Source organism: Arachis hypogaea, chromosome 16 (genome assembly GCF_003086295.3).
Source record: "Arachis hypogaea cultivar Tifrunner chromosome 16, arahy.Tifrunner.gnm2.J5K5, whole genome shotgun sequence".
NCBI classification, from domain to species: Eukaryota; Viridiplantae; Streptophyta; class Magnoliopsida; order Fabales; family Fabaceae; genus Arachis; species Arachis hypogaea.
The window spans coordinates 87,422,937-87,443,092 of NC_092051.1; the positions used below are offsets into that span (position 1 = coordinate 87,422,937).

The 20,156-nt window shown below is 38.8% G+C and overlaps 1 non-coding gene across 1 annotated transcript; it reads left to right on the forward strand.

Annotated features, from left to right (window-relative positions):
• Positions 1-18,737: 18,737 nt before the first annotated feature.
• LOC112760775 (small nucleolar RNA R71) lies at positions 18,738-18,844 on the forward strand. The gene has a single exon (XR_003181198.1). It is a non-coding gene; the product is annotated as a small nucleolar RNA R71 (small nucleolar RNA).
• Positions 18,845-20,156: the final 1,312 nt, after the last annotated feature.

The following is a 20,156-nucleotide window of genomic DNA, read 5'->3' on the forward strand; positions in this document are numbered from 1 at the left end:
TGGCCGAATGGCCAGCCTCCCAAAGAGGGTTCAATCATAAAAACATGATTCAAAGATGAAAATACAATAGTAAAAGGTCCTATTTATAGAGAACTAGTAGCCTAGGGTTTATAGAAATAAGTAATTAATGCAGAAATCTTCTTCCGGGCCCACTTGGTGTGTGCTCGGGCTGAGCATTGAAGCTTCCATGTGTAGAGACTTTTATTGGAGTTAAACGCCAGCTTTTGTGCCAGTTTGGGCGTTTAACTCCAGCTTTTGTGCTAGTTCTGGCGTTTTGACGCCAGAATTCTTAAGCTGACATGGAATGCCTGTTTGTGCCATCAAATCTCGGGCAAAGTATGGACTATTATATATTGCTGGAAAGCCCAGGAAAATCCACTTCGAGTGTAGGAAGGTCAGAATCCAACAACATCTGCAGTCCTTTTTCAGCCTCTGAATCAGATTTTTGCTCAGGTCCCTCAATTTCAGCTAGAAAATACCTGAAATCATAGAAAAACACACAAACTCATAGTAAAGTCCAGAAAAGTAAATTTTAAATAAAAACTAATAAAAATATAATAAAAACTAACTAAAATATACTAAAAATATACTAAAAACAATGCCAAAAAGCGTATAAATTATCCACTCATCACAACACCAAACTTAAATTGTTGCTTGTCCCCAAGAAACTAAAAGTCAAACAGGATAAAAAGAAGAGAATATACAATAAATTCCAAAAACATCTATGAAGATTAGTATTAATTAGATGAGCGGGGCTTTTAGCTTTTTGCTTCTGAACAGTTTTGGCATCTCACTTTATCCTTTGAAGTTCAGAATGATTGGCATCTATAGGAACTCAGAATTCAGATAGTGTTATTGATTCTCCTAGTTAGGTATGTTGATTCTTGAACACAGCTACTTTATGAGTCTTGGCCATGACCCTAAGCATTTTGTTTTCCAGTATTACCACCGGATACATAAATGCCACAGACACATAACTGGGTGAACCTTTCCAAATTGTGACTCAGCTTTGCTAGAGTCCCCAATTAGAGGTGTCCAGAGCTCTTAAGCACACACTTTTTGCTTTTGGACCACGACTTTAACCGCTCAGTCTCAAGTTTTCACTTGACACCTTCACGCCACAAGCACATGGTTTGGGACAGCTTGGTTTAGCCACTTAGGCCAGGATTTTATTCCTGTGGGCCCTCCTATCCACTGATGCACAGAAAACTTGTCTCATAACAAATTTCCTTCGGCAAGTGTACCGAATTTGTCGTCAAGTAAAAACTCACAATAAAGTGAGGTCGAATCCCACAAGGATTGATTGATCAAGCAACTTTAATTAGAGGAATGTTCTAGTTGAGCGAATCAGAATTTGAGTTGAGAATTACAGAAAATTAAATTGCGGGAAAGTAAATAACAGAAAAGTAAATGCTAGAAATAAGAGCTGAAAGTAAATGACTGAAAGTAAAGTACAGAATTGTAAATGGGAATGGGGGAATTGCTCATGAAAGTAAATGACAGAAATTAAAGAGAATGGGTAAGATCAGAAATGGGGAGTTCATTGGGCTCAGGAGATGTTGCATTCTTCGTATCAATTTCATTTTCATCTCTTCCTCAATCAATGCACTCATTGATCTCCTTAGCAATCTTAAGTGATCGAATTACAATTTCTTGTAATTCAATCTCTCAAATCTTGATCAATAGCCAATTCCTTGGTCAATTGCTCATGAGAAGAGATGAAGTATGGTCACTGATTATACCACATGCATTTCCCAAATCAAGTGTTGAGAGGATTATAGTCACATATCCATCCAAACCCAATTTGATCCAGCATGAGAAAGCATTTCTAGCTTGATCTCTTCATTCCTCTTTCAAGGTTCAGAAGAGATCCAAGTTTGAATAGCTTCTTTTGCAAGATAACTACCCAATTGGATGAAGATCGAAAGCTTTCAAGTAAAATCAAGAGAAAAGATAGAAGAAGAATAATGAAAACTAGTATTGATCCATCAAATTACAACAGAGCTCCCTAAACAAATGAAAGGGGTTTAGTTGTTCATAGCTCTGGAAAATGAAAACAAAGATGGAGAAAACATGATGAAACTAGAAGTGCAGAGAAAGTAAAATACAGAGAGTAGTTCTATGCCAAGAGGCTCCCTATATTTTTCAACTCCCGATTTAATTCAAAGCTACTCCTATATATACTACTCTTCTACTCTTCTAGTTGGTTCTTCAAGTCTTGGGTCTGGGCCTTTGGATCTTGAATTTGAAGTAGTTATCTTCTTCATTGGTCTTGGCTTTACTTGTAGAGAGAAAGTGTGAAGTGGGCAGAGACTTTAGCTCAGGACGTTAGTGGTGTTAACGTTCAGTGAAAATATGGGTTCGAGAACGTTAGTGACATTCAAATTTTTCACTAACGTTCCTCACCCAAGTAAAAGCCACGTTAACCTCAACGTTAGTGGCACAAACTTTGCCACTAACGTTGCCTCTTTGTCCTTCGCGCACGTTATTGGGACTCAACTTTCCCAATAACGTTGAGAAGCCTTCCCCTTCCCTACGTTAGAGTCCACGTTAACTTAGTTAACGTGGCTCTTTTAACGTGGGCTTGCCAACCTTCGAGAATGTTAGTGACACTTAACATTGTCACTAATGTTCCAATGTGCCCCTTAGCTCCCACGTTAGAGTCCACGTTAACTTGGTTAACGTGGCTTCTAACGTGGCTGTGCTAGCCATCTCCAACGTTAGTGACAAAGTTGAATGTCACTAACGTTGGCTCATCATCCCTCTCTTCACGTTAGCTTCCATGTTAACTAAGTTAACCTGGGAGTTAACGTGGCTCATTGTGGCTTGTGTTGGCTCCTTCCAACGTTAGTGACAATGTTTGGTGTCACTAATGTTGTCGACAACCTTTCTTCTTCACGTTAACTTCCATGTTAACTAGGTTAACGTGGGAGTTAACGTGGCCTCTTGGGGATAGTGTGTGTTCATCCCAACGTTAGTGACAATGTTTGGGGTCACTAACATTGTCGACCACCTAGTTTCTTCATGTTAGCTTCCATGTTAACTAGGTTAACGTGGGAGTTAACGTGGCTTCTTGTGACTTGGCCAACGTTAGTGAGAATGTTGAATGACACTAACGTTGGCGTCCCCCTTTTCTTCTTAACGTTAGAGGTCACGTTAACTAAGTTAACGTGGCAACTAACGTGGCCACTTATGAGCTTGGTCCAACGTTAGTGATAATGTTAAATGTCACTAACGTTGGCTCCATTTCCTTTCTTCCACGTTAGAGTTCACGTTAGCTTAGTTAACGTGACTCTTAACGTGGGCAATGATGGCTTCGAGAGCGTTATTGGCAATGACTTTTCTCATTAACTTTGCAAGTTACTCCCATTCCACGTTAGTGTTAACGTTAGTGTAACTAACGTAGCTACTAATGTGGTTCTTCTTTGCTTCCTTTGTCCTGAAATCAAGCAATAAAGTGCATCAAAGTTCTAGTCCAAGTCATGGGAAATGCAACATCCAATTTGTCATTAAATTCATGCAAAATCCTCATGAAATCATGTAAAGTGCACAATGTATGCTTGAATCAAGATGTAAATGAATATCTACCCAAAACGAGCTTATTTCCTAAGGAAATGCATGAAACTACCCTAAAAACAGTAAAGAAAAGGTCAGTGAAACTGGCCGAAATGCCCTGGCATCACAACACCAAACTTAAAGCTTGCTTGTCCCTAAGCAAGTACTGGAACAAGAGAATGATGAATGGAATGCCAAGAGAAATGAGTCATTCTTGTGGAAGTCATGTCCCTGGTTTTATGGTGGTTTCATGCATAGCAACTTAGGTTCATTCCTTCTCTGGCTTTCAGACCTTTATCATGTCCTAGAACACTCACTTTGATTGCATCCTATGAGACTTTTATTCATTGATCCTTTTATTGTCATTTCAGGGCTTATTTTTGTTCCTAAGCTAAGTGCTCTGTAAGGGGGCAACTCTTTAAAATAAGCTTTCAGTCAACACTCCCAAACCAGTTGGTTCAAGGTGCTAGGTGTTGAAGCACCCCTAAGGACTTACTTGCTCAAGTCTCTCCCCCATACATACACACCACAAGCACATAGTTTATTTATTTTCTTTTCTTGAGACCTTGGTGTCCAACACCTCTTTGGGTTACTAAATGCTCTGTATTGAGGGTTACTCTTGATAGTGGACTTTCAGCTGATAATCTCGAGTTAGTTAACCCAAGTTACCAAGTGATAAGGCACCCCTAAGAGCTTATTCATCCAAGTAGATCCCTCACACAGGAGCACCATAGACACATGCCTCAAGATTAAAACCATAGGTGCCTAGCCTTATTGCTTACTCTTTTTCTTTTATTTTTCAACCTTTATTGTTCTTTCCCTTTTTCTTATTATGATCTTCTTATTTAGCTAGTCGCATGGGGTGTGTCTCAAGCATAGTATTTATGACAGATAGTTGTCCTCCCACCTTGTGGTTGAACCAACTTAGCTAACTTATGATCACACCATAAACTCATGAACTTACTCCATAGTATGAACTCCTCTCTGGTCTTTAAAAACAATCATTCTCTTTTCATTTGATTTAAAGGGACAAACATACAAGTAAGCAAAGTAAGGATGCGGTGACATAAAGACTAGCACACAGAGATCTCTTCAACACAAAAACTTAAAAGACAGAATTTAAAAAGGTTCAAACATAACATGGAAGCAAGTTCTATTTCATACAAGATCTTCCTTATTTAAAGCATAGAAGAAGATGGACCAAAGAAGGAACGTCACCACCTTTTACTCTTGTGGATGCCCATGCTTTTCTCCTTGTTTGTCTTCTTTGTGTTCTCTTGCATTCCCTCGCATCCGTGCCAATCTTGCTTGCTTCCAATCCTCAAGTGCTTTCCTCACTGATTCATGACTCTCTTCCACCTTTTGTCTTTCTTTTCGTGCTAATTCATCCCTCATTTCTTCATACCTTGTGATTACTGGATGCAATATAGGCAGCTGTCCTACCAAGTAACCGAGCCTGGCTTGAGTATTTATATGATGCCCAGTCTCGCTCAAGTAAACTCCTTCTGCGAATGCCCTTTGCTCGTCCAATAGTTCTGCCTGTTCTATCTGTCTTCGATGCATCTCATGTATATGTGCACCTTGATGTGCTTGGATGTTGATTAGCCTCTGGATGGATTCTTGTTGCTCGTTTTGCCTTTGTTCCATCTTGTGGAATGTTTCACCCCATTGTTGCCCTTGACTCAGTTGCTGATCCACCATTTGCTTTTGCCACTCCCCTTGTTGAGTCATCCATCTTGAGAGCGACTCCTCTTGCTGCCCCATCATCTGTAGTTGAAGCTCTCTCTGTGCTCCTTGACTTTCCAAATATTGTCGAGATAGTCCATCAATAGCTTCCTGCAATTCGTGCATATCCAAGGTGGCTGGTGCTTGCCCCTCTAGGACTTGTCCTTCCACTACTTGAGGGGATGTCCTCTTCCTTTGCTTCCGTTGAGGCAAGGGGGATGCGGTAGCATGCATTCGTCGAACGGTTATTGGAATGCCCTCTTTTATCCATACGGGGTCTTCATCTTCAAACACCACCCCAGCTTTCTTGCACAGTCGGTAAATAGTACTGGGGTAACCTAACGTTCCTCTTGAGTCACTTTTCTCTGCCATTTTTCTAATGCCTTCTGCTATGAGTTCATGAACCTTGATTTCTCCTCCTTTGAGTATACAGTGTACCAGTGTGGCTCTCTTGAGATTCACCTCCGAGTTGTTCGCTGCTGGGAGGATGGACCTCCTTACAATTTCGAACCACCCCTTTGCTTCTGGAGTGAGATCTGCTCTCTTGATGAACCTTGGTCTCCTATCTGCATATCTTTCCCAGTCAGCCCCTGGTACACAAATGTCTTGCACAATCTGGTCATGATTAGGGTTGTTGTCCATTCTTGAATGATAACTCTCTTCTTCAAACGGTATGGACCGCAGTTTTAATGCCTTCATGACACTCATGGGACCAAAATCAACAATCTTTCCTCTCACAAAGCTTGTATATGACTCATCTGCCTTATCATATCGGACCGCATTTGCATAAAACTCTCTTATAAGATTTGCATTTACCTTAATGACCGGATCAGTGAGGAGCTCCCATCTTCTCTTTTCTACCTTCTTTGTGATTTCGGGACACTCAATTTTCCTAACTTGAAATCCCAGCTCATAAATGATCTCCTTATCCACCATCCACCCGTATTGCAATGCATGGTGCAAGCTTCTAAATCTCTTTTCATCATACGGGTGTTGCTCCATAGGTTCCTTTCCCTTCCTTCTTTTAGAGCTCGAAGATGCCATGAATGAGGGTTAATGTGTGAAGTTGGCAAATGTGTGGAGACTTTTGGTTGTTTAGGGTTGAGTGCAATGAAGGGAGTGAAGGGGAATCCGAAATGGAGAGGTGTGCAGAGTGGGTACGGAACAAGGATCACTTATATAGAGAGGTTGTAAGTGAATGGAGGGTGTGGATTGATGGAGTGATTGTTTGATGAACGGTTGGGGTTGTGCATGGAGAAAGGACAAGGATCATCACTTTATGATGGAGATTGCTCGGTCTTCAAGGGTCCCATCCTTTTCAATGTTGCATGGCAATATTTTCCAATGCCTTCCCTTTTTAGAACAAGTGTGTAGTTTCTCCTCATGAAGTGGCCGAACCCTTCTCATTTAGTTGTCCAATCAATCTTCTTCAATGTTCCTCTCCTTTACCCTATAAAATAAGAAAAATTAATGTCCTAAAAAGTATTTAAACTTTACGGCTAAACTAATAAAAAGAAGAAAAGATTTTGTTTATTCATGAACTCCAACTAACTAATTAACTGTGTATCCTTATATGCACCTTGGTGGCACCATGGGTTGACACCAAACTTAGTTTGGAGCACTGTGATGAAAAGTTTTGTTCAAAGCTCCAAGACCAGCATGCTCTCAGTTGCATTCATGCTTTCTTGGCATGCTTTGAACACCAAACTTGTTCTTCACTATATACTGCAATATAAGGATTTCACCAAGTGTTTGTCAAGTTTGGGTTGGAATTCATGAATATTGACTTATTCACTAGTAAAAGCTCATAAAACATGGGTTACCTCCCATGAAGCGCTTCTTTAGCGTCACTAGCTTGACGTTTCTCCTTCATCAGGGAGGTTGATAATGCTTCGAGTCCTCCCCTCTTGCCTTGGACTTATATCCATTAGTTGTATCAATGATCTCTACATGTTCCAAGGAGAGAACTCTGTTGATAGTGAAGACCTTAGGTAACTGAGATGGTATAGTGGGGAGATTAGGGGGGATATCTGGGAATTAAGGTGAGATCACTTTATCCCCTGGAGAGAAGTCCTATGTAGGGATCTTCTTGTTCCTCCACCCTCTTGGTACCTTCTTCTTTGTCCCTTTTGATGTTGCCTTGTTCTTGGTGACTTCTTCTTCTAAGGGAATTTTGTTGTTGTCTTCACATGTCTCTGGTGGTTTAGGTTCCTCCAGCTTTTCCTTGAGTTGTGACAACTGCTTATTTCCTTGTTCATCAACCAAGGGCTTTCCCAGAGGGGTTGGTTGTATTTCAGTGCTTGCTTCCTCTGTCAGCATCTCATTATGATCTTTGCTTGATTCTTTGTTTTCTTGGTCTGCTTCTTGTGAGAGTTTGAAGACATTAAAGCTATGTCGTTCATCATGGATCCTCAATATTAGCTCCCCTCGCTCCACATCTATGAGTGCTCTGGCTGTAGCTAAGAATGGTCTTCCCAATATGATTGGGTGAGTGTGACTCTCTTCCATGTCCAAGATGGCAAAGTCTGTGGGAAGAAAGTATTTCCCAACCTTTAACAACACGTTTTCCACCACCCCTATTGCTTGTTATTGAGTTTTGTCAGTGACGTTAGGATTTTTGCCAGTAAAGAATGTCATAAAAACAGTCGCGTTGTAGATATAGTCTCTAAACCGACAAAAATCTCTTCGTACAAACGTTTTAGTTGTCACAAGTAACAAACCCCTTTGAAATTGATAACTGAGTATTCAAACCTCGGGTCGTCTTCTTAAGGAATTATAGGGAGGTATGTTCTTATTATTGGTTATGAGTTTGTAAATTGGGGTTTTGGAAGTAAGGTGGGAATATGTTATATGACGAGTAAAATAAAATAATAATAATAAAATCTCTTGGCAAGGTATAAGAATTGGAATTCCTATCCTAGTTATCCTTATCAGGTGTGAAGAAGATTGGGTTTTAATCCCACTTGGTCATCCTTTATTAAAAAAAGGAAGGTTAAGTGGACTGCTCAGTTTGATTCTCAAGTCCTAGTCAACTCCTGTGGAGAGACTAGTATTAGAGCAATCCTAGCTCAAGCAAAATCTGCCAATTTCAACCACTTGCTGAGTTTGATAACTCAAGTATTACCAATCACTTGACCAAAGCCAAAAGGGAGAAAAATATCTAAATTAAATTGAAAGCAATCTTAAACAGAGCAAAGCAATCTTAAATCTGAATTACCTCAGATAACATTAATTAAGAAAATTATATGTAACACGGAAGAGTTTATAAATTAAATAAAAATAAATAAAAATAAAGAACCTGGGATTGAGAGCTACTCCTAAAACTAAGAGAAATCCTAAATCCTAATCCTAAGAGAGAGGAAAGAACCTCTCTCTCTCTAAAAACTATATCTACTCCTAAAATTGTAAATATGAGAGCCTGATCATGAATGGATGTATTCCCCCACTTTATAGCCTCTAATCTGTGTTTTCTGGACCGCAAACTGGGTCAAAAACAGTCCAGAATTCGCTGGTTTCGAATTTTGCCACGATGGATTTCCGTCACTGCGACGCGGCCGCATGGATCACGCGATCGCATCATCTAGCGTCAAGGGAACTATAGCATATTATATATCAAATCGAAGCCCTGGACGTTAGCTTTCCAACACAACTAAAACCGCGTCGTTTGGACTTCTGTAGCTAAAGTTATAGCCGTTTGAGTGCAGAGAGGTCAGGCTTAATAGCTTAGCAATTTCTCCAACTTATTGTATTCCTTCCACTTTTGCATGCTTTCTTTCCATCCTCTGAGCCATTCCTGCCTTGTAATCTCTGAAATCACTTAACACACATATCAAGGCATCTAATGGTAATAAGATAGGATTAATAATAAGCAAATATAAGATCAAAGAAGCATGTTTTCAATCAAAACACATAATTAGGAAGGAAATATAAAACCATGCAAATAGTATGAATAAGTGGGTAAAGAGTTGGTAAAACCACTCAATTGAGCACAAGATAAACCATGAAATAGTGGTTTATCAACCTCCCCACACTTAAACACTAGCATGTCCTCATGCTAAGCTCAAGAGAAGCTATAAAGAATGAAGAATGTATGAAATGCAATCCTATCTATATGAATGCAACTACATGCAAAATGTTTCTACCTACTTGGTCAAAAATAAATAAGTTCTCCAAGACAAACATAAATCAGATTTCACTAATTCAAATCATAAAATAAAAATCAGGTAAACTTGTAAGAAGACAGCTCATGAAAGCAGGGAACATAGAATCAAGCATTGAACCCTTACTAGTAGTGTATATCACTCTAATCTCTCAAGTGTATAGGGTTATTCACTCTACTCTTCTCTAGTCATGCTTTCTAAACCTTGTTCTTCATCTAACCAATCAACAAATATTTGATGTACCAATGCAAACATCATGAGGTCTTTTCAAGGTTGTAATGGGGCTGAGGTAAAGGTAAGGATATATGTATGGCCAAGTGAGCTATAATATGAATCTTCAATTAACCTAAGCTCTCACCTAATATACATATACTCTATATACTTTTAAATTCATGCCTAGCTACCCATAATTCTCACTTTTGTATAATTCCCATACTTATGTACCAAATTTTTCTTTAATTTTTATCACATGTGCATTGAACTTAATATTGGGGTAATTTTGTCCCCTTATTTACTTATTTATTGAGTATTTTTGGATTTTTCTCTTTTTTCTCTTTTTTTTCTTCTTTTTTTTTATTTAGAGAAACAAACATAACTTATCAATGCACATGTATTTTCTATTATTTTTCTCTTTTGGTTTTTCATGAGTAGGTTCCCAAATTTCTGATATTCAAATAAATTAGAAACATTATACTTTTCCTTTATTAACCCATGTTCTCACAGTTTCCCCATACTTAATTAACATACTATCTTAAGCTAACTAAAGATTCAATTGGGATATTTAATTGTTTTTCTGCTTTAAGGCTAGTGATGTGGTAAAATACAGAACAAGAGGGGGTTAAAAGGCTCAAAGTGGCTGACAAGGGTGATTTAAAGGGTAGGCTTATTTGGGATAAGTGAGCTAAAATCAAATAATGGCCTCAATCATATGCAAACATGTAAATACACTAAATAATGGACATATAGGTTGGAACAAAATATAGATTACAATCATAGAGAAGGGAACACACAGGAATAAAATATTTATGGTTAAATAATGTAACCGTGTAAATAAGCTCAAAGTCTCACAGGTTGTGTGTTCTTTGACTCAAAAACCATGTTCCAAATACAACTTCAAACAAATTTAACACATAAAAATTTTTTTAAAATTTTTATTTAAATTAGTGAAAAAAAATTTTTTTTTTCAAAAATAGGATCTTAAAAGGAGATTCACAAAATCAAATAAATATGCAATCAAATATGCAGATGCAACAATGAACAAATAAAGAAAATAAGATTATTGGTGTTGAAAAGAAAGTACTAACCCACGGAGATCGGTATCGACCTCCCCACACTTAAAGGTTGCACCATCCTCAGTGCATGCTAAGATTTGTAGGTGGATGGGTTGTTTCAACTGTTGCTTTTCTCTAAGGATTGTGCAGATGGACTTGTCTGTCTCCCCATGTAAAATGTCTTCCGCTTCCTTTTCGGGTGGCCATCCTGAAAGAAAAAGGGAAGAAGAGTAACCCAGAAATAGAGATAAGAAAATAAAAGAAGTATGGTTTAATGCCAAATGATAAGGGTCTCATTTACATGGAAGCTTCAACATGTAAGTGAGAAAACAATAGAAGCCATGGCATACCAGTGGTGCAGAATATGCAACAATGGGGAAAAGAGTGGGGGAGGAGAGATAATATAAATTCATGTCAATGCAAAAGTAATACAAATATAAAAGATTGGCATTGATTTAAATAATATTACCCAATCAGAATCAAACAAGTCACTAAGCACCAAGAAAATACCAGAAAAGATGTAACAGTTGAATAAGAATATGTGAACACCAATAGTAACTCTAGAAAAATAAAAATATGCAATGAATAAAAGTATGCAAATAAATAAAATGAAAGTGAAAAAGAATGAGAAGTAGAAAAAGAAAGTGAGAAAGGAGAGAGAAGGAAGAAATTAGGATTAGAAGAGAAAAGATAAGAAAATTGGCACTAATCTGGATAGGTTGTGCGACGCTGGCGATGCGGTCGCGTGGGTGACGCGGTCGCGTGGTGCGCGATAAGGTTGGGTGACGCGGACGCGTGGGGCACGCGATCGCGTGACTCGATTTGTGCTAGTGGCGCGAGTGCATGATGAGGAGAACTTTTGTGTGGTTTAGAATTTCCTCAAATGAATTCTCGTTGCAAGTATAGTTCTACACCAACAAACAATCCTCCCAATAAAAAATTTGAGTTGTCACAAATAACAAACCCCAAATAAGAATTAACCGAAGTATTTAGACTCCGGGTCGTCTCACAAAGAGTTGCAATGAAATGTATGATTATTGGCTATGAAGGGTATAGGGGGGTTTTGGTTGATTAGAGGGGCAATAAAATAAAAAGACAAGAAAAGTAAATTGAGCAAAAGTTTAAAGAAACCAAGTAATAAAGAGAGACATTCATGGCAATGGATTGAGATCATAGGCTTTCTATCCTAGTCATGCATGATTAATTCATCCTATTTAGTTAAGTCACACATCGGGAGAATGTCAAACAAGACTAATTAATCATATCACAAATATAAACAAGAATTTATCTCATTACGTCAACTCCAACAAATAGGGAGAAAGTCTAACGAGACTAGCTAATCTCAATCCAAAAGTCCTAACCAACTTACTAATTAAATTAGCAAAAGATTAGCGTGAATGGAAACAATATTCCATATGTCCTAATCAACTCACTAATTAAACTAGCAAAAGATTAGCGTCAATGGAAACAATATTAGCTAACAACTCTAGATCACCAACATAAGTTGGGTTTTCATGACTCAAGATTACCTAATTACTCTTTCCAAGCCAAGAATGCTCAAAATCTACTCTAACATCCTTCCAAGCATTTTATCAAACACTTGGAAGGCATAAAAGGAAAGCATAGTAAAAGTGCAAGGAAAGTAAATCTACACTATTCAATTGCAAGGAAAGTAAGATCTCAACTCAAATCAACAATAAAAAGAATATCAAATATAAAATTGCATTAAAGAAAATTAAGATCCAACAATGTTCATCAACATAAAAGTAACAAAAAATAAAGGAAATGACAAGTAAAAACTAGAAGAGTAGGGATGTAACAACAAGAAATTAAAAGAAGAAACTAAATCAAAACAAGAATTAAAAGTGAGATTCAAGAAAATTAAACCTAAACTACCCTAAATTCTAGAGAGAAGAGAGAGCTTCTCTCTCTAGAATTCTACCCTAAAACATGGTGAAAACTAAACTATGACTACTTGGTTCATTTCCCCTTCAATCCTTGGGTTCAATAGCATCAGAAATGGGTTAGATTGGGCCCAAAATGAGCTGCAAAATCGCTGGGGGCGATTTCATTAAAGTGACCCACGTGCTCAATCGGCGCGCACGCGTACATGGCGCGTGCGCGCCCCTGAAAGCGAAGCAACATATAGCAAAATTTATATTATTTTGAAGCCCCGGATGTTAGCTTTCCAACGCAACTGGAACCGCCTCATTTGGACCTCTGTAGCTCAAGTTATGGTCCTTTGAGTGCCAGGAGGTCAGGCTTGACAGCTTTACGGTTCCTTCATTTCTTCATGAGTTCTCCCACTTTGCATGCTTTTCTCCTCACTTCTTCCATCCAATACTTGCCTTATGAACCTGAAATTACTCAACAAACATATCAAGGCATCGAATGGAATTAAAGTGAATTAAAATCATCAATTTTAGGGCTTAAAAAGCATGTTTTCACATTTAGGCACAAATCAAGGGAGAATTGCAAAACCATGCTATTTCATTGAATAAATGTGGGAAAAGGTGATAAAATCCCTCAAAATAAGCACAAGATAAACCACAAAATCGGGGTTTATAAGTGTAGCCTCGCGGTCGCACAACTCGCTGTTCAAAACTTCAGTATTGCCAAAATCCAGGGTGACGCGGTCGCGTGGGTGACGCGATCGCACGGGTGGCCTTTTTCTTAAAATAACGCGGACGCGTGGGTGACGCATTCGCGTGGCAAGGCTTGTGCTACTAGCACGGGTCCAGCCCAATTCCAGCTCAACTTTCGGCCATACACCCTTTTTACGCCGATTTCAGGTCACACGGCCGCGTGGGTGACGCGGTTGCGTGGGAGGCCAAAGTTCCCATGTGACGCGGACGCGTCGGCAACGCGGTCGTGTGGGGTGATTTGTGCCATTGCCATGCCTCCAGCGCTGCTCCTGCGTAACTCTTTGTTCATATTAATATTGTCTCCCATCTCCTTGCGACGCGGACGCGTCGCTAATGCGGTCTCGTCGCGTGCTCGCTTTTTTTTTTTTAATCTGAAAAGATGCAGAATGCAGTGTTAATATGAATGTGATGCAAAACTCCAGGTTCAATATAATAAAATAAAATAAAACTCAAAAATAAATAAAATTAACTAAAAATGAAAAATGAACGATCATAACATGGTTGGTTGTCTCCCACCTAGCACTTTTAGTTAAAGTCCTTAAGTTGGACATTTGGTGAGCTTCCTGTTATGGTGGCTTGTGCTTGAATTCATCCAGGAATCTCCACCAATGTTTGTATCTCCAGTAACCTCCGGGATCCCAAACTAGGCGCAAAAAGCCTTCAAGTAAGTTAAAGCAAGTGACCAGGCCCCAAGAGTGCTGATTTCTAGATTGGATTCCGGGGTCCCAAATCTTGCTTTTGCACCCTTCTTATGGTTGAGCAATATTGTTCCCTCCGGGTGGCAAGCAGTCTGAATTCTCACGTAAGCGGCCAAACAACTTCCTAGACCCATTCAGTTGAGCTTTACACCAACCTTTGCATTTAAACTTTGAGCACACAACCATGTTGAACCTTGCTTGACAATTCTTATCACTGGCCATCTTCCTCTTACTCTTAATGCCACAAAGAGCTCTAAGTTGACCATCCGTCTCCAGTAGCCCATATTCAAGTGGGATTAGAAAGCTATGGGATATGAATTTTACCCACTTGAATGTTGTGAAGGATGATGGCAACTTAGGGGGAGGTATTTTTAATGAAATTGCAAGCTCCACTCCCTTGTGCTCTTCTCTGATAATTACCACCTCTTTGCAAGCTTCTTCAATTTCAACATCTTCCTCTTGGTAGCTCTCTTCCAATTTAATCTCCTCTTCATTGCTTTCCAAAGGCATGGGAGGTTGTGCTTCTTCTTCTTGAAACTCTATCTCTTGATCAACCTCTTCCAAGTCTTTAACTGTGATATGCCTTGGAGGTTGTACACCCTCCTTAGCATCAATTTCAAACGTCTTGGAAGGGGGTTCAATGACTGGACTTTCCCATGGAGGTTCTGCATCTCCTAAGTCTTCAACCAACTCTTCTTCTTGAACAATGACAGCTTCTTCTACTTGTTCTAGTATGAATTCATGCTCTGTCTTGTCCACTGGAGCCTCTAGTATCTCCTTCATGCTACGCTCTTCGTTAGGCTGTTCAAATGGGGCTGTGGCTGACCCTTGTATATTTGAGCGTCTAGAAGCCCATTGAATTAATGCTTGCTCCAGTTATTGAATGGTTGCCTGAAATTTAATTACTGTTTCCCTTAGGTGATCCTCTGCTTCTCGGGTTGCCGGACTTGGACATGCTACAAAAGAAAGTGGTGGTGGTTGGGAGTGATTGTATTGGAATTGGGGTGGTTCTATATATGGTTCATATGGCTCATAAGGTGGTTGGTATGGTGGTTGAGGGTTAGGGTCATATGGAGGTGAATAGTGGTAGTTGGCTTGTGAGTTTGGTGGTCCAAAGTTATGTTCAGGAAAGGGTTCATAGGCATATGGTGGTGGTTGTTGATAGTCCATTAGAGGTGGTTGTTGCCATGAGGATTGATCAAGTCCTTGTGGCTCCTCCCATCTTTGATTGCTCCAACCTTGATGCCTGTTCTCATTGTAATTTCTTTTTCCTGCAACATAATTGTAACCAGACTCATAGCCAAAGGGGTGAGAGTTAATAGTAGTAAATAAAAATTAAAAATGAAAATAAAAATAAATTTAAATTAAAAGGTTATTTAAATTTTGAATTAAATTTTGAAATTTAAAATTTGAAATTTGAAAATTTTGAAATTTAAATTTTGAAAATTTTTAAATTTGAATTTTGAAATTTGATTTTGGAAATAAGATAAGATAAGATAAAAATTTTAAAAATAAAAATCTGAAAATTTTTTTTTTCGAAAAAAAAATTAATTAAAAATATTTTTGAATTTAATGAAGAAAGAGAAAAACAATAAAATGATACCAAATTTCAAATTTTTAGATCAAAACGAAGAAAATAACTAAGAACAGCTTGAAAGTCAAGATGAACGTGAAGAACAACTTGAAGATCAAGATGAACACTAAGAACAAATTTTTGAAAAAAAATTTTTTTTAATAACTAAATAAAAACAAATAACCTCTTAACATAAGAAAAAAAAAACAAAAATAAAAACAAAAATAAAAACAAGCAAAAATAAAATATTTACAATAACCAATAGTAAGGCACACGTTTGCAATTCCCCGGCAACGACGCCATTTTGACGTTAGGATTTTTGCAAGTAAAGAATGTCATAAAAATAGTCGCGTTGTAGATATAGTCTCTAAACTGACAAAAATCCCTTCGTACAAACGTTTTGGTTGTCACAAGTAACAAACCCCTTTGAAATTGATAACTGAGTATTCAAACCTCGGGTCGTCTTCTCAAGGAATTGCGGGAGGTATGTTCTTATTATTGGTTATGAGTTTGTAAATTGGGGTTTTGGAAGTAAGGTGTGAATATGTTATATGACGAGTAAAATAAAATAATAATAATAAAATCTCTTGTCAAGGTATAAGAATTGGAATTCCTATCCTAGTTATCCTTATCAGGTGTGAAGAAGATTGGGTTTTAATCCCACTTGGTCATCCTTTATTAAACAAAGGAAGGTTAAGTGGACTGCTCAGCTTGATTCTCAAGTCCTAGTCAACTCCTGTGGAGAGACTAGTGTTAGAGCAATCCTAGCTCAAGCAAAATTTGCCAATTTCAACCACTTGCTGAGTTTGATAACTCAAGTATTACCAATCACTTGACCAAAGCCAAAAGGGAGAAAAATATCTAAATTAAATTGAAAGCAATCTTAAACAGAGCAAAGCAATCTTAAATCTGAATTACCTCAAATAAAATTAATTAAGAAAATTATATGTAACACGGAAGAGTTCATAAATTAAATAAAAATAAATAAAAATAAAGAACTTGGGATTGAGAGCTACTCCTAAAACTAAGAGAAATCCTAAATCCTAATCCTAAAGAGAGGAGAGAACCTCTCTCTCTAAAAACTATATCTACTCCTAAAATTGTAAATATGAGAGCCTAATCATGAATGAATGTATTCTCCCACTTTATAGCCTCTAATCTGTGTTTTCTGGGCTGCAAACTGGGTCAAAAACAGTCCAAAATTCGCTGGTTTCAAAGTTTGCCACGCTGGATTTCCGTCACTGCGATGCGGCCGCATGGATCATGTGGTCGGGTCACCTAGCCTCAGAGGAACTATAGACTATTATCTATTAAATCGAAGCCCCGGACGTTAGCTTTCCAACGTAACTAGAACCGCGTCGTTTGGACCTCTGTAGCTAAAGTTATAGCCGTTTGAGTGCAGAGAGGTCAGACTGGACAGCTTAGCAATTTCTCCAACTTATTGTATTCCTTCCACTTTTGCATGCTTCCTTTCCATCCTCTGAGCCATTCCTGCCTTGTAATCTCTGAAATCACTTAACACACATATCAAGGCATCTAATGGTAATAAGAGAGGATTAATAATAAGCAAATATAAGATCAAAGAAGCATATTTTGAATCAAAACACATAATTAGGAAGGAAATATAAAACCATGCAAATAGTATGAATAAGTGAGTAAAGAGTTGGTAAAACCACTCAATTGAGCACGAGATAAACCATGAAATAGTGGTTTATCAGTCAGCCAGCCTGATGACTACATCTGTGGGCAATATCTCATTGATCTGCAGCCTCTTTACCAGGGATAAGGGCATTAAGTTGATGCTTGCTCCCAAATCGCAGAGTGCTCTATCAAACATTGTTTCCCCTATGGCACAGGGGACATGAAACCTCCGTGGATCTTTTCTTTTCGTAGGCAACTGTGGTTGAATGAGGGCACTACACTCCTTGTTCATCACTATAGTTTAGCCTCCCTTAAGTGAGCTTTTCCTAGGAAGCAGCTCCTTCAAATACTTGATGTATGCAGGCATTTGTTGGATAGTCTTGATGAACGGTATGTTCACATGCGAAGATGCAAACAAGTCAAGAAATCTTGAGTATATTCTCTTCTCCACAGCACCATTGAGCAGTTGGGAAAAAGGTGCATAGAGTCTCAGCAGCTCCTGTTTTGAGATTTTTGGTTCTTGGAAATCTTTTTCCTTCTTCTCTACTGAGGTATCTTCAGGTTGTTCTGATAGCTTGCTTGGCTTGTCCTCAGTCTCCTTATCACTTATAGTGACCATCTTGCAATCTTCCCATCTTACTTTCTTTGTTTCACCTCTCGGATTCTTCTCTGTGTCACTTGGGAATCCATCTGTGGGTTTGGGAATTTGTTCAGAGAGATACCCCACTTGAGATTCCAACCTCTTGATTGTGTCTCCTTGGTTCTTGAAACTGGCTCGCACTTCCTCCATGAACACCTTGTTGTCTTGAATCTCCTTGCCTATGCCTTCAAGTAGATTCTCAATCCTTGAGATTCTTTCATCAAATGATGATAGGTCAGGCTGAGGAGGGTTATTCTGGCCTTGATATGAATGTGGAGAGGTGTTGTTATGGGGGTGTTGATATGGTCTAGATGTGAAGTGTTGGTGGGCTGCATTGTTTGGATTTGGGCGTCTTTGATCAAGGCTTTGGTCTTGTTGATTTCCCCACCCAAAGTTTGGGTGATTCCTCCATCCAGGGTTGTAGGTCTTGGAGTATGGATCATGGTTTTGCCTAGGTGAATTCCCAATGTAGTTGGCTTGCTCTTGACTACCCTCTGCTTCTTCATTCACTCCTTCTTGGGTTGTTGATGAAGTGGAGATTGCTGCTACTTGGTTCCTCTCCATCTTCTTGGTGAGGTCAGCCAGCTGCTGGGTAATAAGCTTGTTTTGGGCTAGCAGAGCATCTACATTATTTAGCTCCATTACTCCTCTTGTGTTCCCTCTTTCGGAAGCATAGAAGTAGTCATTCTCTGCTACAGTTTCAATGACATCTATGGCCTCATCAATGGTCTTCTTCTTGTTCAAAGATCCTCCAGATGAATGGTCTACTGCCTTCTTTGATTCATATGACAGGCCTTCATAGAAAATGTGCAGCTGCACCCATTCATTGAACATATCTGGTGGGCACCTCCTTGTTAAGTCTTTAAACCTCTCCCATGCTTCATATAGAGTCTCACCATCTTGTTGCCTGAAAGTTTGGACCTCAGCTCTCAGCCTATTGATTCGTTGAGGGGGTAAAATCTTGCTAAGAATTTGTTCACCACATCTTCCCAAGTTGTCAAGCTCTCCTTCGGTAAAGACTCCAGCCACTTGGCTGCCTTATCCTTGAGTGAGAATGGAAATAAGAGCAGTCTATAGGCGTCAGGACGAACACCATTAGACTTCACTGTGTCACATATTCTCAGGAAGGTGGTTAGATGTTGATTAGGGTCTTCTTGGACACTTCCTCCGAACGAACAGTTATTCTGAACAAGGGTGATGAGCTGTGGTTTTAGTTCAAAATTGTTGGCATGGATGGTTGGCTTTTGAATGCTACTTTCACAGTTTCCTGGGTTTGGATTGATGTAAGAGCCTAAAACTCTTCTATCCTCCCCAGCATGATTTTCTCGACCTCTTCCGCCATGGTTGTGAGTCTCTTCTTCATGATGGTTTTCCATGTTTTCTTCCATGTTTGGTTCAAAGTATTCCTCAAAGTGTTCCTCCTCTTCTTCAGCACCAACTACACGTTTTTCTCTTGCCTCCCTCCTTAGTCTAAGGAAGGTTCTCTCAGGTTCAGAATCAAAGAAAGTTGAAGCCCCGCTTCTTCTCCCTGTCATACAACCAACAAGTACAAGCAAAGAGAATAGGTGCAGAAAGTATATCTGTCAGAATTACTGTTAGTGTGAGTGATGCAATATATCAAACAGTTAGTGGGTTAGTGAGATGAATGGTAAATAACAAAGAAAAAGTAGGGGGAAAGAAAGAAATTAACTAAAACAGAAAGTAAATGACTCAAACAGAAAATTAAATCAAACAAAAATAAAATGCTCAAGCTAGTTATCCTCCAATCTAATCATTGTTGATGCACAATCAATCCCCGGCAACGGCGCCATAAACTTGATGCACGGAAAACTTGTCTCATAACAAATTTCCTTCGGCAAGTGTACCGAATTTGTCGTCAAGTAAAAACTCACAATAGAGTGAGGTCGAATCCCACAAGGATTGATTGATCAAGCAACTTTAATTAGAGGAATGTTCTAGTTGAGCGAATCAGAATTTGAGTTGAGAATTGTAGAAAATTAAATGACGAAAAAGTAAATAACAGAAAAGTAAATGCTAGAAATAAGAGCTGAAAGTAAATGACTGAAAGTAAAGTGTAGAATTGTAAATGGGAATAGGGGAATTGCTCATGAAAGTAAATGACAGAAATTAAAGAGAATGGGTAAGATCAGAAATGGGGAGTTCATTGGGCTCAGGAGATGTTGCATTCTCTGGATCAATTTCATTTTCATCTCTTCCTCAATCAATGCACTCATTGATCTCTGGTGCA